Raw genomic sequence first — 27833 nt, forward strand, 5'->3', positions numbered from 1 at the left:
TCTTACCACTACTGCAGCTCACTCATTCTAGCGCTGAGCTCACCACCACATAAAAGCTGCCTCTGGGACACCCTGCAGCAGTCTACCTCGTAAGCAATAAAGGCCCATCAGACATATTACATCTGTGTTTTGACTCCATTTGCTCCACACATTTCAAAAAACTGGCCATAATCTACAAGGACCATAATGTGTTGGGGTCTGGGTACCTCAGAGATTACCTCATTATATGCTCTCCAGTGGGATGCTATGGCTGGAGGGACCCAGAATAAGACTCTCAGAGCATTCTTAGCACTGGATCCACTGTTATGGAACCCCTTTCTTGTCACAGGAGAGTTGACTGAGACCAAGCCTGACTGTTCAGACTGAAATGTAAGATTCACTTTTAAAGTATTCCCCAAGTAATAATTTACTTTAAAAAAAAGAAAAAGAGGGACACTAACCAAACAACACTCCCTGAAACCAGGAGACCATGTTCGAGACTTGTGCTTTTTACAGAACTCTTTTCAGTGTTTAGGTACCAAGGTGAAAGGCACCTTGGAAATAAAATAGATAAGCAGACAGGCCCTTGTCACTGCCATGTGTGACCCCTTTTAACTCCAGCCCAACACTGCACCTTTGGAGAATGCACATGCATCCTGAGAATAAGGTATTCTGGGATGTTCAGGGTAGCGATGAAAAGCTGCTAATGCAAAAGGGTTAGTTCAACAAAAACTCAGGCCTGCATCATCATTTATTTTCAGTAATAAAATAGCTTCTCCAAGACACCAGACCAAGACCATACCATTCCATGGCATGCTGCAGGTTTGGGGGATTAATTCCCACTATCCCTGAAACATTCTAAAATCCAATACAAGAAAAACATATCGTCCCCAGGAGAAGCCTTAGGTCCAAAGGGTTTTATTGAAAACAGACTGCTGATTGCAATAGCTCTAAATTCACTGTGGTTTTGGCTGAGCAAAGTGAGGTCCTACATTTGAGTTGCACAGAGACCTGGGCATGTGGGGGAAGGTTGGAATGGGAGTCACACAGAGCCCCTGATTTGTGGTAAAGGGAGAAATGGGGTGGAAGTGGGGAATGGGGAGGCACACAGAGGTGAATAAAGGGAACCTGGGGGTCATGGGAGAAGAAATGGGGAAGCAATGGGGGAAATGGGGGGCACACAGAGCCCCGGCCATGGAGAAGGGGAATGTGGGATAATGGAATGGGTGCAGGGGGATGTGGGGAATACACAGAGCCTCTGGCATGTTGCAGAAGGGGGCATGGAGGAATAGGAGGGCACAGAGAACTGCTGCCATGGGGGAGGGGAATGAGGAGTTGCAGGGAGTCACTGAAATAGACAGGGGTGGGAGAGTGGCACAGGCAGCTTGCAGGAGGTGGAATGGAGAGATACAAGGACTTGTCTTCATTGAAGGGTGAGCTCGAAGTAGAACTCACGTGAATGCAATGAGCTCGGCCTATACAAACTAGGAAATGTGTGACTACAAACCCCAGTGTGAAGAAGACAGCTTAGGTCCTTTTCCCAGTAAGATACCCTCCCCTACAGGGTCCCCTCTCTGATGCTGCCTTGCACAGCCTCCTTTAAGGGATGTTCACAGTTCAAAGAATGAAGCATCAGGAAAACAAGAGGATAAATCTTTGTGGCTGCAAGCAAACTGAGGCTGAATTAGTTCTACTCTTGCAGGAAACGCTGGCACATTTCATTGGCCCCTTTCAGTGAAGCTGCAGCCTGGCCCCACCCCTCCCACTCCAGGAGTAGGTCACTTCTCAGTAACGAAAAGAGACATGCTTTCCAGGAAAGTGAAGGCTGCTTGCATGCCGCCCACAGAGCAGTGACCCAGTGAGGGATGCCAGAAACACGTTGTGCACTTCCATTCTCACACTGCAATCATTAGGCAAGAGGCTGATTCTGTCTATGAATGTAAGACAGTGCTGAACAGCATCATAGAACATCCAGGATCACTTACAAGGTGGGTTAGGAAGAAGGAGAAATGTTAAGGGGCTGTACAACAGGTAATGGGGGAGGCTGCTCTTCTGAAGGCTCCCACATAATAAGCACTACCAATTCGTCTCACTTCTGTCCTGCAATAACCCCTGCTAGTCCACTCTTCCCCCTAGTCCCAGCACACAGCTCTGCCAAGGCATCTCAACAACTTTCCTAGAGCACCCCCTGCTTTTCCATTCTGGGCCCCATACATGTATATGGGGCTCCTTTAATGGACCTCAGTCCTGATCTGCAGCACCCCCTTTCATATGGAATCGCAGACAGTGAGGACTTGTCTTCATTGAAGGGTGAGCTCGAAGTAGAACTCACGTGTTGCCCCTAACCTGACTCCCATCCACACACACATTCTCTAGCTTGAGTTAAATGGTGCTTTAAACTCAAACTAGCTGGCTTGCCAGGGGATATATTTTGAAGCTCAAGTGTTCCTGACACCCAAACTAGTGATGTAGTAGGACTCAGCCAATCTGTGCTGCTAATCCAATTGCTCTGTGCTGCCTGGTGTTGTTTTGCACCATGGCCTTTCTCAAGATAGGCTAACTTGAGTGTGCAGGGCCGGCTTTAGGCCTATTCCACTAATTCCCCCGAATCGGGCCCCGCGCCTAAGAGGGCCCCGCGCCCAGTGAGAAACCCTTCCTTGGCTAGAGGCACCTTTTTAATTTTTACTCACCTGGCGGCGCTTCGGGTCTTCAGCGGCACTTCAGTGGCGGGTCCTTCAGTGCCGCCGAAGACCTGGAGTGAGTGAAGGACCTGTTGCTGAAGTGCCGCCGAAGACTCAGAGCACCGCCTGGTGAGTACAAGCCCCCCCTGTTTTTTTACGGTTTTTTTTTTATGTCATCCTTGCCGGGGCCCTGTCGAAACTGTTTGAATTGGGCCCTGCACTTCCTAAAGCCGGCCCTGTGAGTGTGGGTAACTTGAGCTGACTCTGCAGTGAAGACATAGCCTGAGAGAGCTACCAAAGTGGGTACTGACTGGAGCTGTGTACATCTTGTGGACTGCAGTTCAGATGAATTTCAGTGAACAGATTTTCTTGTGTGAACTGGATGATCTAAGCCTCATGCCCCTCATCAGACAATCACCCAGGAATCAATGCCCCTTTTAGAGATATAGTTTTAAACAAGAGGGGATTAAAATCTATGGGGAGGTTCTCAGTCGTATGTTATACAGGTCAGATAAATGATCTGGTCCCTTCTGGCCTGGGAATCTATGTAGTCTTCAATTTAAGGACTTTTATACAACATACAGACACAGTCACTCAGAGGAGTGCTAAGCAAGTCTAATCAGGGCCTTTTATATAATGTGACATAATTCCTCATTTTTAAAATATAGCACATGATTTTTTTAAAATCAAAGTTTAGATTCTGGAGCACAGTTAAGTCTCTTGCACTGTTAATTGCAAAAAAATGAAGGTAAAATGATCTAGTGATACATGTCTGAGTCTGCAAACAGCCTGAAACACTAGCTCAGAAATGTTAACTGCTCCAGTCCATGTAAACAAGCTGTTAATTCTAAAACCTAGTGATGACTATTTAAATGACAATATTGTTAACTATTTAATTGTTGATTGTTTTAGCAGAAATATCAGACTAATATGCTTAGTAGTTGTTACTGGAAGTAGTGACAGATATTTGGGGAGGGCATAGTGTGACACCCTGAGGGGTTTTTTTTATTATTTATACTGGGGCTAGGCAGGCTCCCAGACAACCACGAAACAAAGGAGGCACAAGCTGGCATAAAGCCACCTTTGCCTCCACCTTCATTCCTGTGCTGAGTGGAGCTTGGTTAGAATGCAAAATTGGGGCCTTATTTTTTTGTGTTAAGTTCTAGATTGAACTACACCCAAAGTGCTTTACACAAAGAGAATCATGCAGCCCTAATAATTCTCCCAGAAGAATCACAGAAGAAAACTCACCAAAAAATTCACAAGGTGCATTTTATATTTACTACTGTATTGTGACAGACCCAAGCCAGTTGGGAACAGCAGAGGAGTCCTGTTGGTATCCGGGAAGTGCTAAAGGACCTCCCCCCAGCCTAAGGGGAGGAGCCACAGGTCTGTGATACCAAATAAATACGGGGGACAACTAATGAAAAAAAAAAACAGGATCAGGAGTGTGGTCATAGGGTAAACGAAGGGAACCTGATGGGGACACCGAGCAGAGAACCCCGGACAGCGCCCACTGCTCCTCAAAGGCATTAAGGGAGCCAGCGGACGCTGCCCAGAGGAACTCTGCCCGGATGCGTGAATGGACGGAGGAGCGGAAATAGGCCCCACAGTCACAGGAAATCCTGTCGGCCAACCTCCTCTCCCTGGTTTTGTAGATGGCTAGTTTGGCCAGGGCTAAGAGGAGGTTGATAAGGAGATCCCGCGACTTTGTGGGGCCATGGATGGGGAGTGCATAGATGAACAGGTGAGGGGAAAAGTGCAACCAAAAACGTAAGAAGAAATTTAAGAGGAGCTGGAAAAGGGGCTGCAACCTGTCGCACTCTAGATAAATGTGCACCAGGGTTTCACACGCCCGTGCTCATGGCCCCGTGAAGGAACCACCAACTGATATCCCCGGTGGGCTTTGGAATCAGGGTGGAGTACAAGCTAGCCCACCGGGGCATCTCACCCTCGAGAGCTGGCAGAAGGTCCTGCCACTTTATGTCGGGGCGGGACGCTAGGGTGAGGAAATGAAGAGTGTGGAGCACGAGCGTGTACAGATGTTTCCTTGGCACGGTTTGGAACAGAACAGGCTGCAGGTCGTGCAGCCGGCTCACAGTGAAAGGGTAGGGGGGCCGATTGGTTCCACGGAGCAGGGGCCCGATGAAAAGGTCCACAGGGCCTGGGGTGGAGGGTGGGTGGTGTGTGCCCTCTCGCAGGACCCAGTCGAGGTAGGCCCGAGCAGCGGGCGGTAAAGCGGCCTTTACCTCCTGAAGTACGCGCTAGGGAGCGCGAGGTCTGGAGAGCCCCATGCGCCGAGCGAGTGTCAGGGGATCCAGCCAGTCTCCCCGGTCGTAGTCCAGGAGGTCTCCGACCATGGTGACTTCTGCCAAGACCAGCCTCTGGCGCACCGTGCGGGACTCCGCCACCTGCATACGAAGCTGGGGGTTGTGTAGCAGGGGCTCCGCGAGGAGATCAGCCCCCATGGTGGCCGCCACAGACCTGGTCGTTGAAAACAGCTTCCAGGTCCGGAGGAGGTCTTGGTAGAAGACCGGCAGCCCGGAGAGGTCTCGCGGAAGACCTCTCGGATGGAGATAAAGTTGCTGCCGGTCGTATCAGAGCCCTCGGAAGTGGCGGAGGAAGGCGTGCACCAGTACGCTCCATGCCGGACTACCCGCACCATACAGGAGTCTCTGCAGGGCCTGGAGGCGGAAGACATGGACCTGAGTGCGCAGGCACTTCAGGCCCTGCCCCCCCTCCTCCAGGGGCAGGTGGAGGACCCCTGCAGAGACCCAGTGCATTCCTGGCCAAAAGAACTCCAGCATCGCCGTCCGGAGGTTGGCCAGGAAACCCGGAGCCAGGACCAGGGTGTTGAGCCAGTACCAGAGCATGGACAGGACTAGTTGATTGAGTACCAGTGCCCTCCCTCAGAGGGAGAGGCATCGGAGTAATCCCGTCCATTTCTGGAGCCGCTCCGTCACCCTGCCCTCTAAGCCGTGCCAGTTCTCCAGCGGAGACGGATGCGTGGCAGAAAGGTAAACGCCGAGATAGAGCAGTGGACTGGTGCTCCACCGCCTGCCACCCATCCCCGACCACCAGGCCAGAGCTCTTGACCCAGTTGACCCGGGCGGAGGAGGCTGCCGAGTAGATGGCCTGGCAAGCCTCCACCCGCGCCAAGTCGCCCGGGTTCTGGACCACGAGTTGCACATCGTCGGCATACGCCGACAGGACCAGCTGCAGCTCCGGATCTTGAAGCACCAACCCCGTCAGCCTCCAATGGAGGAGGAGACAGAGGAAGGGCTCAATCGCCTGAGCGTACAGCTGACCCGAGAGGGGACACCCCTGCCGCACTCCTCGCCCGAAGCTGACCGGCTCGGTCAGGGTCCAGTTGAGCCTGACCAGACACTCTGCAGAAGCGTACGGCACCTGGAGAAAACCCACAAATTGGGGTCCGAAGCCGAACGCTCGCAGAGTGCTCAGGAGATACCCGTGGTCCACCCTGTCGAACGCCTTCTCCTGATCCAGGGACAAGAGGGCGAACGACAGACCATCCCTACACCCTAATTCCAGGAAGTCCCGGACCAGATACAGGTTATCAAATATTGTGCAGCCCGGGATGGTGTAGGTCTGATCTGGGTAGACCACGTCCGCCAGCACGGACCCTAGCCGCATCGAGATGGCCTTTGCCACGATTTTGTAGTCCGTGCTAAAGAGCAAGACGGGACGCCAATTCCATAAGTCGCGGAGGTCCCCCTTCTTCGGCAATGAGGCGAGCACGGCTCGCCTGCACGAAAGAGGGAGGACCCTGCCCTGCAAAGACTCGGCCCAGATGGTGACTAGGTCTGGGCCGAGGACGTCCCAGAACACACAGTAGAGCTCCATGGTCAGCCCGTCCATGCCCGGAGATTTATTGGTGGGCATGCGACGGAGGGCTTCCGAGAACTCGGACAGAGTGAGAGGCAGCTCTAGCCAGTCACCCACGCTGACCGTCGGGAGTCCATCCCAGAGCACTCTGCAAGCGTTAGGATCTGTCGGATCTGGGGAGAAAAGAGTTGCGTAGAAGGCCCTGCCCTCCCGCACATCTCCGCCGGATCCGTGAGGGGGGTGCCGTCCTCCGCCAGGAGGCAGATGACGTGCTTCTTGGCCCCCCTCTTTTTCTCCAGGGCGTAGAAGAAGCGGGAGCCACGATCCATCTCCCGAAGGAGGTGGATGCAGGATCGAACAAAGGTGCCTTGGGCTCGATGGTCCTCAAGGGCCCGGAGCTCCTCCCGCTTCTCCTGGCACGCTCCGCAGAGGGATGGATCCTCGGGGCTGGTGGCCAGATGCCTCTCCAGCTCTAAGACCTCCCGTTCCAACTGCTCTATTGCCGCATCCCTCTGTTGGCTGGCGCCCCGGGTGTAGTCGCGGCAGAAGAGCCGGGCGAGCACCTTCCCCAAGTCCCATCACCGCTGCGCCGAGGGAAAGGCGCACCTCTGCCCTCGCCAGGCCAGCCAGAACTCCCAGAAGGATGCCACAAAGCCCGCGTCCTCCAGAAAACTATTATTAAAGTGCCAATAGGCCGGCCCTGGCCTCTCCGCGCAGAGAGAGGCCGTCACGGTGGGCAAGGTGGTGATCTGAAAAAGGGGCCGGCCGAATGCTGGAGGAGTGGGCCCATGAAAGGCGGAGACGTGACAGGTAAATGTGGTCCAGCCCGGACGAAGGTGAACGTCGAGAGTGTCGTTCCTCAAGGGTGGTGTTAAAGTCCCCGCCCAGGACCAGGCACTCACGAGGATCCAAGGAGCCAAGGAAGGCGGACGCCTGCTGATAAAAACGTAACCTCTCCGGGCCCTATGTCGGGATGTAAACGTTGATGAGATTGACCACAAGCCCCTCCATGCAGACCCAGAGGTGCAGCAGATGGCCCGGCACAGCCTCAGCGACCCCCAGCACCTCGGGCCGTAGGTCAGGGGAGAACAGGGTCACCACTCCAGCCGTGCGAACTGAGAGGTGGCTAAAGTAGACCCCGTCCCCCCACTCCAGCCGCCAGCTAGCTTCAGCGGCTGGATCCGTATGGGTCTCCTGCAGGAAAACCACAGAGTACCTCCCCTCCCAAAGGAAGGAGAGCACCTGGCTCCTGCGGAGACCCATCCTACAGCCCCGGGTGTTTAATGTTGCAAAGATGATTGGAGCCATGAGGAGGGCTGGGGGGGATCCTCACCAGCAGACACGCCCACGGCCCCCGTTGGGCCGCGCAGCAATCTGTGACCTACCCGGTAGGTGAGTAAAGAGTCATGGAAGAGGCGGACCCGCTGGTAGGCTGCGGCTGCCTGCTTCCCCGTCCTCTTACCCTCCCCCATGAGGGCCCTTGCGGCCCAGAGGATCTGATGGAAATCCCCTCACCGCTGGAGCACAAGCTGGACCTTGTTACGGGAGCCACAGACGTCCTCAAGGAACTCCTGCAGCTCCTCTCTCAGCGTATGGGGGGGGGGGTTCGGATCTACAACTTTCCCCCAGCGGGGCCTCTGTTACAGCCCCGTGGCCCACCGAGGCGGGCAGACAGGGGGCAGACCCCCGACGTGGCATCCGATGGACTGACGCCACACAGCCTGCCCTGCTCCCTGGTTCAACAGGGGGTGGCGGAGGGAAAAAAGCAGCCCCTGGTGGGTCGGGACAGGGAAATACAAAGGCCGCTCCCTGGGGGGTATCCTTCAGGAAGGAGTCAGCTCCAGGGGCGGCAATGGCAGCACGGGAGGTGGAGGGGACAAAGACGGGGCTGGCATCTGGGACAGGGTAGGGGTCAGGAGTAGGGTCAGGGCAGGGATCAGGAACAGAATCGGGGAGCGGGGCAGAAGCAGGATTCCGAGCCCCAGTAGTCGGCCCCTCTTGGTCTGGCTCAGGAATCTAGGGAGTGGGAAGGGGACCCTCAACGATGCCGGGCTCAGCCACTACGGCTGGTGTGGCAGCCACGGCATATGGAGATGGATGGTCATCAGTGGGGTCCCTGCTCAGGAAGGAGGTTGGTTGCCCCACACCTAAGAGGGACACCCCATGGGAATCGTGTCCCAGCAGCGTGGCACCGGCCGTCGCCTCAGTAGGCTCGGCGGCCATCAGCGGGGTGCCACCTGCGGCCCAGCAGATGAAAGACTCCAGGGGACCCTCAGAGGCAGGAGTAGAAGTTACGGTTAGGGGAAGGAAACCCGGGTACGGGGAACCAGGGTGAGGTCACTCAGATCGAGGCCCGCTGGCAGAGGGTCATCCTCCCCCTGGGTGACCGGGGTCAGACCCAGGGCCTCGATCTCCTCATAGATGGAGGGGAGATCCCCTTCCACCACCCCAGGGTTCTCCCCGCCAGCACCCAAAGCGACGCCCACCTCGGTGCTCGCAGGGGCTTCGGAAGGTAGGGGGGAGAGAGGGGCTCCATCAGGGGTTTCCATAGGAAGGAACTCCGGAGGAGGGGCGATGTTACCTTCCGGTGCTACCACATGTCCCCAGCCGGCACCAACGAATGGGAGTTGTCAGGGGGCAAAGCGGAAGGCTCGGCATCGGTGCCCCCCTTCCTGCTTTTCCGGGGGGGGGTCTCCGAATCTGAAGGATGCACAGGGGCCCGAGCCTTCCGGTTGCCCTGCTTCCCCTGCACTAAGGACCAGCCCTCCATGGCATCATCCGGGGGCTGGCTAACAGGGGTCAGGTCGGGGGGCAAGGGTGATGGCTCAGGGACTCGGGGAGGCAACGGTGGGGCAGCATGTAGGAGGGAGGAGTCTCCCTGGGGCGGGCCCTCTCCCATGCCCGGCGGTATCTCTGCCACACCCTCCTCCACAGGCCCCACCAGATCGCAGACAGCGGAGGTGGGGCTCTCCCGCTCGTCTGGGCGCGCTGGGGGGAGTACCCCTTGTGCCTGAGCGGGAGCAGTGGTGGACCAGGAAGGAGGAGAGGCAGCTCCGGGCGCCAGGCAGCCAGAGGCGTCGGCGATGACCGGGCCGGTGCCGTGCTGGGGCTCGGGGGTCCCGGACGCTCCTCCGTGCCAGGCTAAGGGGCAATCCCTGCGGACGTGCCCCATCGCCTGGCAGAAGTAGCACCGGGCCTCCCCCGTAGAATAATGCACCCGGTAGCGGGCTCCCTGGTAGGGGACCAAGAAGGACCCCTCGAGCGCCTCTCCGTCATGCATCGCCGGCGGCAGTTGAAGCTGCACTTGCCGGCGGAACGAGAGGACGAGATGGAGGGCAGGGTCCTTGCAGCCCAACGGGAGAGGGCTGATGACAGAGATAGGGCACCCCAGGGTAGAGAGGGCAGGCATCAGGGTGGCATTGGGCAGGAAGGGAGGGACGGAGGTCAGGATTAAACGGACCCCCAGGTCTTCCAACGGCTCCAGGGGGATGAACACGCCCCCCACTGCCAGGCCCCTCTCTATCGCCTCCTGGGCGGCGGCCTCCGATGCTAGGAAGAAGACTACCCTTCCATACATTTTGGAAGCTGCCATGATGGCCGTGGGCCCCACCACCCTCACCAGCGCCCGCACATAGGTCTCCATGTGGGGTGAGGCAGGCACCAGGAGGCAACGGATGCCATACTTCCTGGTCAAGGTGGGGAAGGGGCCCCGGCCACTATAGATGGTAGTGGAAGCGGTGGTCGGAGGAGTAGCAGCAGGCGGGGAGGCCGCCGCCGCCACCTGGGCGTATGCCCTGGGGGCTGGTGGAGGGAGCAGCGGGGAGGGATGCCACGGCCGGTAGCAGGGCTGCGGCAGCAGAGGTAGCCCCTGATATGGAGGGCCTGGTTTTTTTTTTAGCAGGGCCCTTACCCTTCTTTCTCCCCTGACCTTTCCTGCCGGCCAGGGGGGCTTCCCCTGAATCGGAAAGGGCGAGGGACATGGCAGCAGCGGAGGTCTCCCCGGTACTCGCCGCTGCCTGCACCCCAGCGGGGGCGGTAGCAGGTGGACCGGCAGCGGCGGTCGATGCAGAGGCTTGGGGAATGGACGTGGGGGCAGGTGGAGGAGGGGTGGTGGGAGCATTGTGGGGAAGTCTCCCCCGCCATGTCCCCCGCCATAATGAGAGTGGGGAGGGGGACAAACAGCGAGGGGAGGGGAGGGAGAGGAGGTAACCACCCCTCCCCGCTAGGCTGCAGGCAGGGGAGGAGGGCGCCAGAAGGGGAGGGCTAAATGGGTGTGGGGAGCTATTAAGGACTTGGGGGGGAGGGTGTCAGTCACCGACTCAGAGGGGAATTCCGGCTCCTCTAGCTGCACTAGGGGATCAGGGGCGATGACGGGATAGGGGAGCGCAGTGAACAAGGGTAAACTCAAACAGGGGAGGGGCACAAGCGCATCGTAGGGGGCATGGGCGCACAAGGGGAAGGGCTAATCAGGGCTGGGGGAAACCACGGGGTAGGGGAAAAAGAATCAAGTTGGGAATGGGGCGGAGGGACCAAGGGGCTGGCTTCAGGGCTGGGGCAGGACAGTCAGGGCTGCAGAGGGAAACGGGCGGGGCAGACAAACAACCCAGAGCTGAGGTTGGGGATGGGCAAAGGCTGCAGGGGCAAACGGGATAGGTAGCAAGGGATAAAGTTGGGGGGCCTGTTGTGAAGGAGATGGGGTTAGTCCAGGGGGTGTGGGGTGTATGCGCCCACGAGCACTTGTGCAAAAAGTCAATATTAGGCTGGCTGCTGCTGCAGGCCCAAATGGTGGAAGTGAGTGCAGCAAGCCAGGCGAGCAGCTCAGTCCCAGAGGCAGGAGGTCGAGGCAGATGGAAAACAGCCAGAGGGGATGGTGGAGGGGGCAACAATGGTGGTGGGGGCAAAGGGGGACACGGATGGGCCGGGGGCAGGCTTCACACCACACCCCCAGTGTCCTCACAAACACAGTCCAAACCCCCGCCACAAGAGCACAGTTCAAAAAATACGCAGTCCTTAAGTGCCCCCTCCAGGGTGGTCTTCAGAGCTTCTGTGCATTCCCCAGCAGCAGGTGGTCCTCTTCTTCTCTTCCTCAGGGCTCCAGCAGCTCCCCAGCAGCAAACACAGCAGCTCCAGGTGGCGGTCTGGTGGCCAGGCAGGAGAGACCCTGCTCAAATGGTGGTGGTGGTATCCTCTACAACAAGGGCTGGAGCTGGGGTCTCTCACTCCCCTCCTCTGGGGAGCAGGCCAGCAGCCCCCACCCCCTCAAGGGTCTGCAGTTGGAGGAACAGCAGCAACCAAGGGTAGGGGGTTCACTAGCCAGCCAGCAAGCAGGTAGCAGAGAAAGGGAGTGGGTGGTGGTGTCTAGCCTAGCCAGGAGAGCAACTGGAGGAGCAGCAGCAATGAGGGCCCAATACCCAGCAGGAACAGCAGCAGCAACCCTCTCCCTCCTTCCCTCTACAGCAGAGGAGTAGACGGGGGATACGCTACTGGAGAAGCAATTTTCTGTTCCCTGAGTGACCAGAGCAGGGGCTGCTCCAGGCTAATGAGAACACCTGACTCCAATTAACCTGCTAAGAGTCAGGTGAGGCTGTTAAGCACCTGACTCTAATTAAGGCCCCTCTGATGCTATAAAAGGGCTCATTCTAGTCAGCCTCAAGTGGGAGCCAGAGGACAGGAAGAAGCAGAGAGTGAGCAGGCATACTGCTGGCAGGGGTAGCTCTAGCCATTTCACCACCCCAAGCACGGTGGCATGCCGCGGGGGGCGCTCTGCTGGTCGTGTGGCTCCGGTGGACCTCCTGCAGACATGCCTGCAGATGCTCCACCGGAGCCATGGGACCAGCAGACCCTCTGCAGGCATGCCTGCGGGAGGTCCACCGGAGCCGCCTGCCGCCCTCCTGGTGACTGGCAGAACGCCCCCTGTGGCGTGCCGCCCCAAGCACGCGCTTGGCATACTGGGGCCTGGAGCCGCCCCTGACTGCTGGAGGACTGAGATGTACAAATGTTATCAGACATCAGGAGGAAGGTCCTGTGGTAAGGATAAAGAAGGTGTTGGGAGGAGGCCATGGGGAAGTAGCTCAGGGAGTTGTAGCTGTTGTGCATCTGTACCAGGAGGCACTCTAGGCAGCTGCAGTCCACAGGGCCCTGGGCTGGAACCTGGAGTAGAGGGTGGGCTTGGGTTTCCCCCCAAACCTCCCAACTCCTGATCAAATACAGGAGGAATTGACCTGGACTGTGGCTTCTACCAGAGGAGAAGGTCTTTGGGCTGTTTCCCAACCTACAGGGTGAATCTGTGAGGTGAGCAAATCTGCCAATAAGCACAGGACCCACTAAGGTAGAGGAGGAACTTTGTCACAGTATCTTAACCCAAATTAATTAACAAAATATGCTAAAGGAAAATGGTGTCACCAAAATGTTCTTACACGTTAAAGACTATAAAACCAGGTAATTCCACTCTTCCCTAGCTGCTTCTGTTCTACAGCAACACTTCTGAAAACTGTTTCTACATTTTGGTTTATGCTAAAATAGCTGGTTGATAGAGGGAAGCAAAATATTGGGACAGACCCTAGAATTTCTTAAGTGGCAGACAAAGGAATTGAATGCAGGCTTCAAAAAATATTCACAAGTTAAGTAGAATACAGTACAGATCAGTTTTCCATGTGAGTTGCATAGGCATTTTATATTAATATAAAAGTACAACATTAAATAATCCTGCGGCACATGTGGGATTTTACTGACACTCACATTTGTACAGGTTATCATCAATTCTGTTACACCACCATAAGTATATAGCAACAAGACTACCCTCAGTCACTCTTAGACATGAAATAAATAGATTGACTTCAGCACAAGGCAAATTTTCTCTTTTTATACTCAAACATACTGGGAATTGGGGGAGAGAGCAGGGAAAATTCTCACACAGAGATTAAAAGTGAGAGGTCAAAGGTTCTGAATAGTATCAATCAAATCAGAACAAGGGCAGGTTATTACTCGCCACAAAGAGATCAATGATCAATTTTTGAAATTCTACCAGGCTCTTTACAATAATTTACCACCTGACCCGGAAGAACTGAATAACTTTGTTAAAACTCTTAACCTCCCACAAATCTCAGAAGAGCAGCAGGCCAGTCTGGCCTTTCCCTTGCAATCAGAGGGAATAATCAAGGCTGTGGAGAAAATGAGTCCAGACAAGACCCTGAGTCCTGATGGCCTATTGATAGAATTCAATCAAAGTCTCAAAAAAATTCTGGTCCCTAAGCTGTTCTACATTTACAAAGATGCCTTAAAGAAATGGATGTTGCCTCCAGTTATGAGGGAAGCCTTAAATTACTGTGCTACTTAAACTGGGTAAGGTTGCATAAAAGTCTAGGAGCTACAGACTCATCTCTTTAGTCAATACTGATATAAAAACATTTTCAAAAATATTGTCTGAGGCTTGAAAAAGTAACAAGTGATATGGTTCACCTCAGTCAAGTGTCATTTATTAAAAGAAAGGCATGGTTCAGATAACACATCAGTTGATTAACGTTATGGCAGTCCACCAACATTCTAGAAATTTCCATGCAATAATTTCACTCAATGCAAAGAAAGCCTTATCTAACAATATCTGTTTCTTACTCTGGATAAATTTGGGTTGAGGAAATCCATTATTTCATGGACTCAGGTGCTAACATCCAATCCCACCTCCCCTATCCTAACAAATAGTACAATGTCTCTCACCTTTGATCTGTTTTGTAGAACTAGTCAGGAATGCCCTCTCCCCATTCCTGTTCAATCTAGTATTAGAACCACTTGGACTACTACTTAGAGAACACAAAGGTATTCAAGGGATCAAATTAGGGACTCAGGAGGCAAAAATCCTTCTACATGCAGATGACATCCTCCTATTTATTAAAAATCCAGATCAATCTATTCTGAATATTCTATCAACAATGGATAACTTTGGTAAATTCTCTGGCTACAAGATAAATTGTGATACATCAGAAGCAATGAAGATTTCATTGGATCTAGTTGGAAATGGCTTTCCTAGGGATATTTAGATGGTAACAGACAAATCTCAGATATCTTGGCATCTTGTTCCTTAAGGAAATTAAGAACTTAGTCAAGGTTAACTTAGCCCCATTAATCATGCAGTCAGAAAATGATTTAAACAGATGGAAGGCACTACCCCTCTCCCTTAGGGGGAAAAACAAAATGAATGCCCTTCCCATGATCTTTTGTATTCTAAATTCCCTTCCCATCCATATTCCTCCCTTTTATTTTACTGAAATCGACAACATGTTCAGGTCTTTCTTGGGGGAGTGGAGGGAGGGCATTGTGCTGGTAACAAGCCCACAACATCCTTACAAAGATTACAGCCCTCTGTCAATACAGGTGGGTTAAAAGTTCCCAACTTCAAACTTTACCATCAGGCTATAATTTTAACCACGCGGCACAGTGGCTTGTTCCCTCATGCTGGAGCCATGGATTGAATCCAGCTGGGAGCAGAATTGGTTGCTCCTTTACCCCTCTCCAAAGCGCTGCACTCAGATTACTACAGATTCCCTAAAGAACAATTTCCAGTTATTGTGACAGCCAAAAATATTTGTAGTACAATGACTACTAAATTTAAAGACCACCCCCCTTCTACATATCAAAGCCCTCTCTCTAGGGATAACTTGAAACTCTGTATAACTGGTAACTCCATCATTTGGCCAGATAGGATTAGGAAAGGGATTTTGACCATCAGGAATTTTGACCATCAAATTTATGGCTTACATTATCCAATTCCTGTTGGCACTTCCTAGGCTGGTCAGGGAAAATCACATTCTACCTCTTGGTCCCTCTTTGTCATCCTTACTCTGGCTCCCAGCCCCATTACTTCCATTCCTAGTCTGCCCCAGACTCCCCACCCCCTGGTCCTGGACTGGTGTCCTAGCCCCTCTTGCACGAGGGCTGAGAAACCCACTCAGTCTGTCCCCAGAACTGTGGGCCAGGGCAGTCCCTCGGCCACCCTGACATGCAGTTGAGTTTTCCAACCCCACAGCCCCAGCTCAACTTCTGCAGTGGGATAGATGTGGGTCTCAATATAAATACAGGAGACATGTACTGGGAGGTATCAGTCTGGACTATTCAACCTCCCCTGGTCTTCCTGAACCAGAGTACACCTGCAACCTGAGTCTACGAGACCCTTAACTACAGTTCCTCTCACCCTAACTGCTACTACCCAAAGAAGAGCCCTCTGATTTTTGGAGCGGATGCCTACTGCTTGGGCCCACTGTAGTAACAGTTGAGGTAGTAACATTCCATAATTAGGCAATTTTTGTTTAATATGCCCAGACTGACCACACCTGAAGCAAACCACAGGGCCCCATGGTCTGCTCCCACTAGTATTTCCAGTAGACTGCAGAGCTCCCCGGGTCCTTTGTAGGTGCTGTGCACTCCCCACCTCCATGTTTAGGACACTCATGGTCTTTCCCCTTTGAGGACTTCCCTGGGTCACCCCCGGTGAACTCCCCTTGTTTTACCATACTGCCCCGGTCGCTCGTCTCCTTCGGCCTCAAAGAAGGCTTCAGCTCGCTCCATGGCTTCCCCCCTGAGGCCGGCTGGAAGTGCCCCACCCAGCTCTGCACCCCCCCAGGTAGAACCTTCAGGAACTGTTCCAGGACAACCTGATCCAGAACTTTCTCCATTGAACTGGTCTCTGGGCAGAGCCCCCACGTCGCGAGGTCCTGTGGTTTCTGGGCCACTACCCGCAGCCGTTCCCCTTGCGGGAACAGTTCTATCCGGACCCTGTGGCCATAAGCCCTCGGAGTCAGCCCTAACCAGTCTAGGATGGCTGCCTTCACCAATGGATAGGAGTCTGCCTGCTCATCGCTCACTGCCTGGTAAGCTGCCTGGGCCTTGCCTGTCAGGAGCGGTGCTATGCCGGCCACCCAACCCCAAGTCGAATCCTCCCAGTCTGCTGCCTTTACCACCAGGAAAGCTTTGGGGTCATCCTCTGGTCTGAGCTTTGCCAGGCCCAGAGCCAACTGGCCCCCAGTCTGATCATCAACTGCATTACCAGGTGTGGCACGGCCCAACTGCTTCTGTATCCACACCTGCTGTTTGGAGTGGACTTCTTGCCAGTGGGCCCCCTGCTGTTTCTGTTGATTCTCCTTCAACTGCATCAGCAGGGCCTGGGTCAGGCAGATCACCTTCTCCATCTTTCCCCGTAGTCTAGGGGTGGGCTGGGATCCCACTTCTGGTACCATGGGTCACAGGTGGCCACCACTGCCCAACTCCAAGCATGCACTGCCAGACCCAGGCCCACGGGGGTTTATTATTCCTTTATAACAAAGGTTAGCAAACAAGCAGAATGCCATCTTAATTCAAAACCAAACACCCTAGCCCCATCCCTTCTCTGAAGACCTGCCCCCCACTCACAACATTCCCCCTCCCTCGGTGGCTTGCTCTCCCCCACCCTCACTCTTTCACTGGGCTGGGGCGGGGGGTTGAGGTGCAGAAGTGGGTGAGAGGTTCCGGCTGGGGGTGTGGACTCCAGGGTGGGGCCATAAATGAGGGCTTATGGGTATGGGAGGAGGCTCTGGGCTGCGGCAAGGGGATGGAGTGCAGGGGGTGAGGGCTCCATCTGGGGGTGCAGGCTGTGGGGTGGGCCTGAGGATGAGGGGTTTGGGCTGCAGGATGGGGCTCTGGGTTAGGGGAAGCTCAGGGCTGGGGAAGGGGGTTGGGGCATGGGCTTACCTCAGGCAGCTCCCAGTCAGCGACGCAGCAGGGCTAAGGCAGGCCCCCTGCGTGTCCTGGCTCCGTTCTGTGCCCTGGAAGCAGCCAGCAGGTCTGGCTCCTAGGCAGAGGCGTGGCAGGTGCCTCTGCACACTTCTCTTACCCACAGGCACCGCCCCTGCAGTTCCCATTGGCCGTGGTTCCCAGCCACTGGGATTGCAGAGCCAGTGCTCATGGTGGGGGCAGGATGTGGAGCTCCATTCCCCCGCCCCCCGCCACCTAGGAGCCGGACCTGCTGGCCACTTCCAGGGCACAGTGCGGAGCCAGGACAGGTAGGGACTAGCCTGCCTTCATTCCACAGCACCACTGACCAGACTTTTAAGGGCCCAGTTGGCGGTGCTGATCGGAGCTGCCAGGGTCCCTTTTTGACCAGCTGTTCTGGTCAAAAACTGGACACCTGGGGTATGTCTACATTATGAAGTTAGGTCGAATTTATATAAGTCGATTTTTAGGAAGCGATTTTATACAGTCGATTGTGTGTGTCCCCACTAAGCGCATTAAGTTGGCGGAGTGCGTCCACAGTACCCATGGCTAGCGTCGACTTCCAGAGGGTTGCACTGTGGGTAGCTATCCCACAGTTCCCACAGTCTCTGCTGCCCATTGGAATTCTGGGTTGAGCTCCCAATGCCTGATGGGGCAAAAACATTGTCACAGGTGGTTTTGGGTACATGTCGTCAGTCGCCCCTCCCTCCATGAAAGCAACGGCAGACAATCGTTTCGCGCCTTTTTCCATGCAGACACCATACTTCTTTCAGCAGATGGTTCAGTAGGACTGCTAACCATCGTCATCCAACCACTGCTTCCACTGCAACTCTGCTCTCCTGGTGCCATGAATCCATCTCGCAGGTCCTCTCGTCATTTGGTATAAATATCTATTCTCGTGGCATCTGTCGTCATCCACCGCTTCCGCTACAAACCTGCTCTCCTGCTTATGTCTTGATAGCAAATTTCTCCATGTTGTCTCCATGGGCTCCCAGGAACGTGTGTTCTTCCTTGGAAAATGTGTGCAGTGCTAACTGTTGTCCTCCACCGCTTCCGCTGCAACTCTGCTCTCCTGGTGCCATGAATCCACCTCGCAGGTCCTCTCGTCATTCGGAATAAATATCTATTCTCGTGGCATCTGTCGTCATCCACCACTTCCGCTGCAACTCTGCTCTCCTGCAGACACCATACCACGGCAAGCATGGAGCCTGCTCAGCTCACTGCTGCTGTTGTGAGCATTGTAAACACTTTGCACATTATCCTGCAGTATGTGCAGAACCGAACCTGCAAAAGCAGGTGAGGAGGCAGTGCAGTGACGAAAGTGATGAGGACATGGACAGAGACTTCTCTCAAAGCACAGGCCCTGGCAATTTGGACATCATGGTGGTAACGGGGCAGGTTCATGCCATGGAATTCCGATTCTGGGCTCGGGAAACAAGCACAGACTGGTGGGACCACATAATGTTGCAGGTCTGGGATGATTCCCAGTGACTGAGAAACTTTTGCATGCGTAAGGGCACTTTCATGGAACTTTGTGACTTGCTTTCCCCTGCCCTGAAGTGCAAGAATACCAAGATGAGAGCAGCCCTCACAGTTGAGAAGCGAGTGGCCATAGCACTGTGGAAGCTTGCAATGTCAGACAGCTACCGATCAGTTGGGCATCAATTTGGAGTGGGCAAATCTACTGTGGGGGCTGCTGTGATCCAAGTAGCCAATGTAATCACTGAGCTGCTGCTATCAAGGGTAGTTACTCTGAGAAATGTGCAGGTCATAGTGGATGACTTTGCTGCAATGGGATTCTCTAACTGTGGTGGGGCGATAGACGGAACCCATATCCCTATCTTGGCACCGGAGCACCTTGGCAGCTAGTACATAAACCGCAAGGGGTACTTTTCAATGGTGCTGCAAGCACTGGTGGATCACGAGGGACGTTTCACCAACATCAACGTGGGATGGCCGGGAAAGGTACATGACGCTCACATCTTCAGGAACTCTGGTCTGTTTGAACAGCTGCAGGAAGGGACTTACTTCCCAGACCAGAAAATTACTGTTGGGGATGTTGAAATGCCTATAGTTATCCTCGGGGACCCAGCCTACCTCTTAATGCCATGGCTCATGAAGCCATACACAGGCAGCCTGGACAGTAGTAAGGAGCTGTTCAACTATAGGCTGAGCAAGTGCAGAATGGTGGTAGAATTGCATTTGGACATTTAAAAGCTGGCGCAGTTTACTGACTCGGTTAGACCTTGGCGAAACCAGTATTCCAATTGTTATTGCCGCTTGCTGTGTGCTCCATAATATCTGTGAGAGTAAGGGGAAGACGTTTATGGTGGGGTGGGAGGTTGAGGCAAATTGCCTGGCCATTGATTATGCACAGCCAGACACCAGGGCGATTAGAAGAGCACAGCTGGGCACGCTGTGCATCAGAGAAGCTTTGAAAACCAGTTGCATGACTGGTCAGGCTATGGTGTGAAAGTTCTGTTTGTTTCTCCTTGATGAAAACCCGCCCCCTTGGTTCACTCTACTTCCTCATAAGTCAACCGCCCTCCCCTCTTCGATCACCACTTGCAGAGGCAATAAAGTCATTATTGTTTCAGAATCATGCATTCTTTATTAATTCATCACACAAATAGGTAGACCAGGAGGGGTGGTGGAGGAGGGAAGCACTGCGTGGGGTGGGGTGGTGGATAAGGGGAGGAGGGAAGGACAAGGTCAGACTGCACTTTAAAACTTATTGAATGCCATCCTTCTGTTGCTTGGGCAGTCCTCTGGGGTGGAGTGGTTGGGTGCCCAGAGCACGCCCCCCTCCCTCCGTTCTTGGGTGTCTGGATGAGGAGGCTATGGAACTTGGGGAGGAGGGCAGGCGGTTACACAGGGGCAACAGCAACGGTCTGTGCTCTTGCTGCCTTTCCTGCAGCTCCACCAGAGCATATCAGTTTGATCCCCCAGTAGCCTCAGCATTGCATCCTGCCTCTTCTCATCTTGCTTCCGCCACCTCTCATCTCGCTCGTCCCTCCTGTCCTCGCGTTCATTTTCGCTTTCCTGGACTCTGACATTGTTTGCCTCCAAGCATTCTGCTGAGCTCTTTCAGTGCAGGAGGACTGCATGAGCTCAGAGAACATTTCATCGCGAGTGAGGTTTTTTTGCCTTCCTATCTGCGCTAGCCTCTGGGACGGAGATAATAGCGGGAGCATTGAAACATTTGCAGCTGTGGGAGGAAAAAAAGGGAGAGTCGTATTTAAAAAGACACATTTTACAGAACAATGGGTAGACTCTTTCATGGTGAACCAAGCTGTTAACATTACACAGCACATGTGTTTTCGTTACAAGGTCGCATTTTGCCTCTTATATTGAGGGCCTGCCGGTTTGGTGTGAGAGATCACACACGCAGGGCCGGGCAACAGAATTCAGCTTGCAGGCAGCCATGGTAAGCCACAGTCTTTTGGCTTCTTCAACCTTCATAACATGTGGGAATGGTTTCAAACAGCAGCACCCTCCCTTCCCACACCAAGCACCCGTTGGGTTAGCCATTTAAAAGGACGGGCTGTACTGGCTGCGAATGCATCCCAAGTCTTCAGGGCAAATTAATCATTAAACATGCTTGCTTTTAAATCATGCATTATATTTACAAAGGTACACTCACCAGAGGTGCCTTCACCAGCTTAATGGTCCGTGAGCCCGCCTTGGGAGGGTTGGGAAGGTATTGGCTCCAGGGTGATAAACAGTTCCTGGCTGTTGGGGAGATGGCTTCTCCACTTGCATGCTGTGCGCTATCCTCATCCTCCTCCACCTCCTTATCTTCCTCGTCCCCAATATCCTCATCCCTGTTGCATGAGACTCCCCCCTTGCAGGTGTCCACAGACAGGGGTGGGGTAGTGGTAGCCCCCCCCCCCCCCCGAATTGCATACAGCTCATCATAGAAGCGGCATGTCTGGGGCTCTGACTAGGAGCGGCCATTTGCCTCTTTGGTTTTTTGGTAGGCTTGTCTCAGCTCCTTAATTTTCACGCGGCACTGCTGCGGGTCCCTGTTGTAGCCTCTGTCCATCATGCCCTTGGAGATTTTTTCAAGTATTTTGGCATTTTGACTTTTGGAATGGAGTTCTGATAGGATGGATTCGTCTTCCCAGACAGCAGTCAGATCCAGTACCTCCCGTTTGGTCCATGCTGGAGCTCTTTTGCAATTCTGGGACTGCATGGTCACCTGTGCTGATGAGCTCGCCACGCTGGCCAAATAGGAAATGAACTTCAAAAGTTTCCGGGGCTTTTGCTGTGTACCTGGCTAGTGCATCTGAGTTGAAAGTGCTGTCCAAAGCGGTCAAAATGGAGCACTCTGGGATAGCTCCTGGAGGCCAGTACCATTGAATTGCATCCACACTACCCCAAATTCGACCCGGTGATGTTGATTTCAGCACTAATCCCCTTGTGGGGGAGGAGTACAGAAATTGATTATAAGATCCCTTTAAGCTGACAAAAATGGCTTCATCGTGTGGATGGGTGCAGGGTTAAATTGATCTAACGCTGCTAAATTCGACATAAACTTGTAGTGTAGACCAAGGCCTGGTAGGGTGACCAGATAGCAAGTGTGGAAAATCGGGGTGTGTGTGTGTAATAGGAGCCCATATTAAAAAAAGCCCCAAATATTGGGACTGTCCCTAGAAAATCGGGATGCCTGGTCACCCTAGGGCCTGGTCAACCTAAGGAAGCTTATGTTGACCTAACCGTGTAGCACAGACCAGGCCACAGTCTTCTGCTGTCAAAGTGCAGAAATTTCTGAGCAGTGAAGCTGCAGGTCTCAGCTGTGTTCAGGATGGGGTGCTGCAGGCTAAGCTGTCCTTTGTCTGCAATTGTGCTTATAGTCACCAGGGGTCGCTGCTCCTTGGAGATGGGGAACTCTCCTGGAAAGAGTTTAAAATCAGAACACACCCCTACACACGCAGTGGTCCTGCCTTTTGCACGGCACAGGAAGCAGAGGTACTGATCCCTTCTAGTCACAAAAGGGATAATTACAGAGAAAAGGTGGGTGAGGTAATATCCTTTACTGGACTAATTTCTGTTGGTGAGAGGGACAAGCTTCCAAGCTTACACACAGCTCTTATTCATCAACAAAAGTTGGTCTAATAAAATATATTACCTCACCCCTGTGTGTCTCTAATATCACAGGGCTGACATAGCTGCAACAACACTGTATAAAAGGGATCATGTTACTTTTGCAAATGCAAGGGGGTCTTATTACTGGTGTCTGGATTAAATTCTTGTTTGGGTGATGATTGTCTCCCCTGAAGCTGACACTGGCTACAGCATCCTTCTTCACGTCCTATCTTACACTGTTGCCTAGTGCAGTGGTTCCCAAACTTGTTCCACTGCTTGTGCAGGGAAAGCCCCTGGCGGGCCGGGCCGGTTTGTTTATCTGCTGCATCCGCAGGTTCGGTCGATTGCGGCTCCCAGTGGCCGCGGTTCGCTGCTCCAGGCCAATGGGAGCCACTGGAAGCGGCGGCCAGCACATCCCTCGGCCCAAGCCACTTCCAGCAGCTCCCATGGGCCTGGAGCAGCAAACCGTGGCCACTGGGAGCTGCGATCAGCCGAACCTGCGGATGGGGCAGGTAAACAAACCGGCCCAGCCTGCCAGGGGTTTTCCCTGCACAAGCAGCAGAACAGTTTGGGAACTGTTGTATCGGGAAACAGAGACGAGACAAGGCTGCAGTGAGGCGTCCTGGTATAGTCCCAGACCGCTGCTTTTATTCTCTTTCTTACAGACTGGTTCTCAGCATTACATGATTGACATCACACAGGTTACTTATTACTATATGATTGATACACCTGTTTACTTCATTCTGATTGGTTAAGGCTGGCTTTCCTCACCGGCCTCACCGGGCCATTGTCTTGTGTGACTAAGCTAGCATAGCAGAAAGTGCATACTATACTGTTCTAATGAACGGTTCAATGCAGATACAGTGTGGCTTGCCAGCACTTGTACCTACATCTCACCCTTTTTTGTTTTGTTAACATGACTAATACTTACGAAGGGGCCCTGGGTTAGTCCACGGACAGCCCTTAATGAAGAGAGAAACAAATGAGGGGACGCACTGAATGCCGCAGCAAAACAGCACGAGTAACAGTACAGTGAGTCCCCGAAAGGTGACAAGCTGATGCAACCACCCAGTGTTAGGAAGCCATGAGGAGAGCCAATCCCACCATCCCCCGAAGGGGTCTGGATTGTATCTGATTTGATCTGTTAAATTTTTAATTATCTTGAGTTGATTTTCAACTGAATGATGATGATCAGAAATATTAAAGCAACACATATCATTAACCTTTTCACATCCATAATGATGCAGCATAAGTAAATAATCTATAGCCGCTCTAATACATGTTCAGCCTGCCGTGATAAAGCTTTGACCTGCCCCCAAGTTATGGCAGTGTTAGGTGTGCCACGCTTTCGGGCCTTGTCAATCTTGTCCACCCTATCCGTCAGGGTTAGACTGAAGTCCGGAATGGGATTCTTTAGCCCCTGATGCCAGGCCATCTCTCCACGGCTTCACAAAGCGAGCGGGAACCCACACAGGGCCGGTTTCAGTTGACACTGCTGCATAGCCCCGGCCCCAGGTGATGAGTGGCACAGGCAGGCTCCACTCTGGTCCTGGCAACTTGCGATATATCACCTTCGGCGCCGGAAGGGGCTCGGTCTGTCTATAATGGCGCTGGGCTCTAGATAAAAACTGATTATTAAACAAAGTTAAATTCAAATGATTCAGAGTAAACAAGACACGAGCCAGCCATTCTTCCTTATCTGGCAAGGATAGGGGCACTCCTCCTTTTTGTTTTTGTTTAGTAAGGGCCTCCTTCAGGGTACGGTTAGCCCGCTCAACAATGGCCTGACCCCGGGAATTATAAGGAATGCCGAATTTGTGGAGAATGCCCCACCGGGCACAAAATGCGGCCATGGCGGAGGAACAATAAGCAGGGCCATTGTCGGTTTTTAACTCAGTGGGGCTGCCCATTACCGCAAAACTGCGAATCAAGTGATTACAAACATGTTTGGTAGCCTCCCCTTTTTGGGCAGTTACCCAAGTGTAGCCTGAAAATGTGTCGATGACAACATGCAGGTATTACCAAGGGGAGAAAGGGGGAAAAAGGGTAACATCCATCTGCCAAAGTTGATTGGCTCCGAGACCACGGGGATTTACCCCTATGGGAGGACCCTGTGGGTTAAGGGTACATTGAGGACATTGTTGAACAATACCTCGAGCATCAGAGAGAGGGATCTGAAATTGTTTAGCCAATGCCTTGGCATTTTGATGATGTAGGGCATGACTTTCTATAGGAGTACAAGGGAATGCCCTAAGTTGGGCATCCGCCTGGGCATTGCCTTCTGTCAACATGCCAGGGAATGGTTGGTGGCTTCGAATATGAGCAATAAAAAAACTGATCGGTACGGGAATGAATGAGATGTTGCAATGCTAAAAACAAAGCTAGCAAATTTTTATCTAGCGCTGGTGATACATAGCTACCACTAATATTTGAAACAACATTGGCTACATATAAACTGTCAGTGATAATATTAAACGGTTGCATAGAAAAACGATTAAAGGCTAAAATTACTGCAGCCAGCTCAGCACGCTGGGCGGAGCTTTGGGGTAGGGTAAACAGAGAACACCAGTGGGTAGTAGATGGGTCACGCCAAGAGAGAACCCCACGGTGTGGACTTCCGTCCGTAAATACTGTAAGCACATCTGGCAGCGGGGTTGGGGAGAGTAAATAGCAAAAGTTAAGGGGTAATCGCTGCGTCATGCTGAAACGGGGGTCCTTCAAAGTGTGACAGGAGAAGACCCCAGTAAAGGCTGAGCATGCACACTGAACCTCGGGATAGTTTCACAAAGAGTTTGCCATAAATGCAAGGGGATCGGAAGTACTATTTCAACAGGATCAATGCCTAAAAGGACCCACGCTCGCTGGCGTCCCTTGGTGATAAGGGAGGCAAGCATGGAGGGAAGGGGAGTAAGGGTATTTGCTGGGGTGTGGGCGAGATAAAGCCATTCAAGGATTCGTACCGTCCCAGCCTCGGGTGCTTGAAAGAGGGCGGCACAAGGTTGGGTCACCCCTTGAAGACAAGCGAGACGTGGAGGCTCGTTATCCACGGCACGATCCACCCAAACCTTTGCGAGAGATTGATTTACCTGCTCAATGGCATCTAATTGTGTTTTTGTGAGAGAAATGATATCGGAGGGGTGACGCCCCTGCCGAAGAACATCAAATAATGGACTTAACATGTTGGTATCAAGGCGATAATAGGGACGTACCCAATTAATAATGCCCAGGACTTGTTGAAGGGTGACGTAATTAATGTTGGTTTTCAAGGCAATTTATGGATAATCGGAATGGAATAAGCGCCATCATTTTATGTCCCAGATAAAGGAAGGGCTCTATACATTGTACCTTTTCTGGGGCTATCTGAAGGCCGTATTCCTGGAGCATATTTTGCAGGTCAGTTTTCCACGAGGGAGGGAGTTCTGGTCCTGCTATGAGGATATCATCCATATAATGGTAAACCTTAAGCATAGGGTACCGTTTGCGAAAGGGTAAGAGAGACTGATTTACGTAATATTGACAGAGGGTGGGGCTGTTTAGCATACCCTGGGGAAGAACCTTCCAATGGTAGCGTTCTGTTGGCTGACTGTTATTCAAAACAGGGATAGTAAAGGCAAAGTACTTTCGATCACGGGGGAGGAGAGGAATAGAGAAAAAACAATCCTTAAGATCGATTACTGCTAACTGATAATCATGTGGTATAACATTCGGATTCGGGGTCCCACATTGAAGGGCTCCCATAGGTTCCATAATTTTGTTTATAGCTCGGAGATCATGTAATAATCTCCAGCGTCCAGATTTTTTCTTAATAACAAAGACCGGAGTATTATATGGACTAGTAGTAGGTTCAATATGTCCCTCGGTTAACTGTTCCTGAACTAATTCTTTAAGGGCTATTAATTTTTCCTGAGGGAGTGGCCATTGTTCAACCCACACTGGGACATGGGTTTTCCATTCCAGGGGGAGGGCAGTGTGTGAAGAGCATTGACGTGTCATGGCACAACTAGGGAGGCTCCCAGCTGAGACAATAGGTCTCGCCCCCAGAGATTAATGTCAATTGGCAAAATGCACGGACGAATTTTTGCAACCTCTCGCCCCTCCTCACTATCCCATACTGAGAGCCAATTGGTGCTCTGTCGAGAAGATTGCGGGCCTCCCACTCCCCAAACAGAGGGGGAAACTTCGGAAGGCCAGGAAGGGTCCCAATGCTTTTGTGCAACTACTGAAACATCCGCTCCAGTGTCTAGCAACCCATAGAGCTCCTTACCGTTGATGATATACTTACGGGTCGGCTTGTGGGTTCGAATGTGTTGTAATACTGCAGCAATCTGTGGATGAAAAAGGAGACCTTGCTCCAGATTAACGCGAGTAGAAACAAATCCGCCGGCACGACTCGCTTGGCTGGGTCCGGCCGGCGCTGTGTAAGGTAAGATTAGCAGTTGAGCCCAAGAGTCCCCCGCCTTTAATTTGAGGGGAAGGTGACTCCAAATTTGAACATAGATAATGCCGGTGTAATTAGAATTGATGACTCCAGGCACAATCATAATAGACTGACTACTGGCAGATGAGCGAGGCAAAATTAACCCAAATGTGTCTGGGGGAAGCGGACCAGAAAGCTGCATAGGCATGAGGAGTACGTCACCAGGGAGAGGGGATTGCATATCTACTGCATTAATAAGATCCAAACCAGCACTGCCTTTTGTGGCTGGTCTAGCAGCTGTGGCAGGCAAAGCTCCCTCCTTTAAACCGGGGCTGGAGGGGGGCCCGGTCGAAAGTTTCCCGAATTATCTGGGGTTGAGGAGCGACATTGATTAGCCCAATGATATCCTTTATTACATTTTGGGCACTTTTTAGAAGGACGGCCCCCGGTGGTGTTAGTTCCGCCCTTATGAGCACCACCTCCTGGGGCCCTGCACTCCTTTTTGAAGTGTCCAGGTCGCTGGCAGTTAAAGCAGTTACCTGTAGGTTTGTTACCTTGACGGATTGCTCCCGCCAACAGTGCCATAGCATGGGTCTGAGTGCCCACTTCGGCACATGCCTGCAACATGTCAGCGAGTGTGTATTTAGGGCGGTGAATGATAGTTTGGAGAATTTTCCGACAGTCAGCATTGGACTGCTCATACGCTAAGCGTAAAAGGAGTTCCGTCTGAGCATCTGGATTGTCAATTTGGCGTTGAACAGCCTCCTTGAGGCGATCAACGAAATGATGATAAGGTTCAGTAGCTTGTTGTTTAACATTTGTGAATGATCGAAGGGGCTTGCCAGAGGCTGGAACGCGCCTAAAGGCTCTTTGAATGCACATTGCCGTGCGGTGAAAAGATTCCATGGGCAATATAGATTGTTGCTCCATGGTGGCAAAAGCTCCTGTCCCATATATTTGCTCAGCAGTATTCTGCGCGTTACCGAGTGCTAGGGCTGCCAACCTAAACTCATTATCCCATACCACGTACTGTGCAGGGGAAAGGATCATACGAAATAGATGTTTCCAATCCTCCGGGATCATAG

General features: G+C 52.7%; 1 protein-coding gene across 1 annotated transcript in view; it reads left to right on the forward strand.

Annotated features, from left to right (window-relative positions):
- The first annotated feature begins 16164 nt into the window (after positions 1-16164).
- SERHL2 (serine hydrolase like 2) overlaps positions 16165-27833 on the forward strand; it is a 34509-nt gene continuing 22840 nt past the window's right edge. Inside the window, exon 1 of the mRNA XM_039491987.1 lies at positions 16165-16366. The gene's annotated coding sequence lies outside the window, so the exon portion shown is untranslated. The remainder of the gene's footprint in view (positions 16367-27833) is intronic.

This window comes from Mauremys reevesii, linkage group 1, assembly GCF_016161935.1.
Source record: "Mauremys reevesii isolate NIE-2019 linkage group 1, ASM1616193v1, whole genome shotgun sequence".
Taxonomy (NCBI): domain Eukaryota; kingdom Metazoa; phylum Chordata; order Testudines; family Geoemydidae; genus Mauremys; species Mauremys reevesii.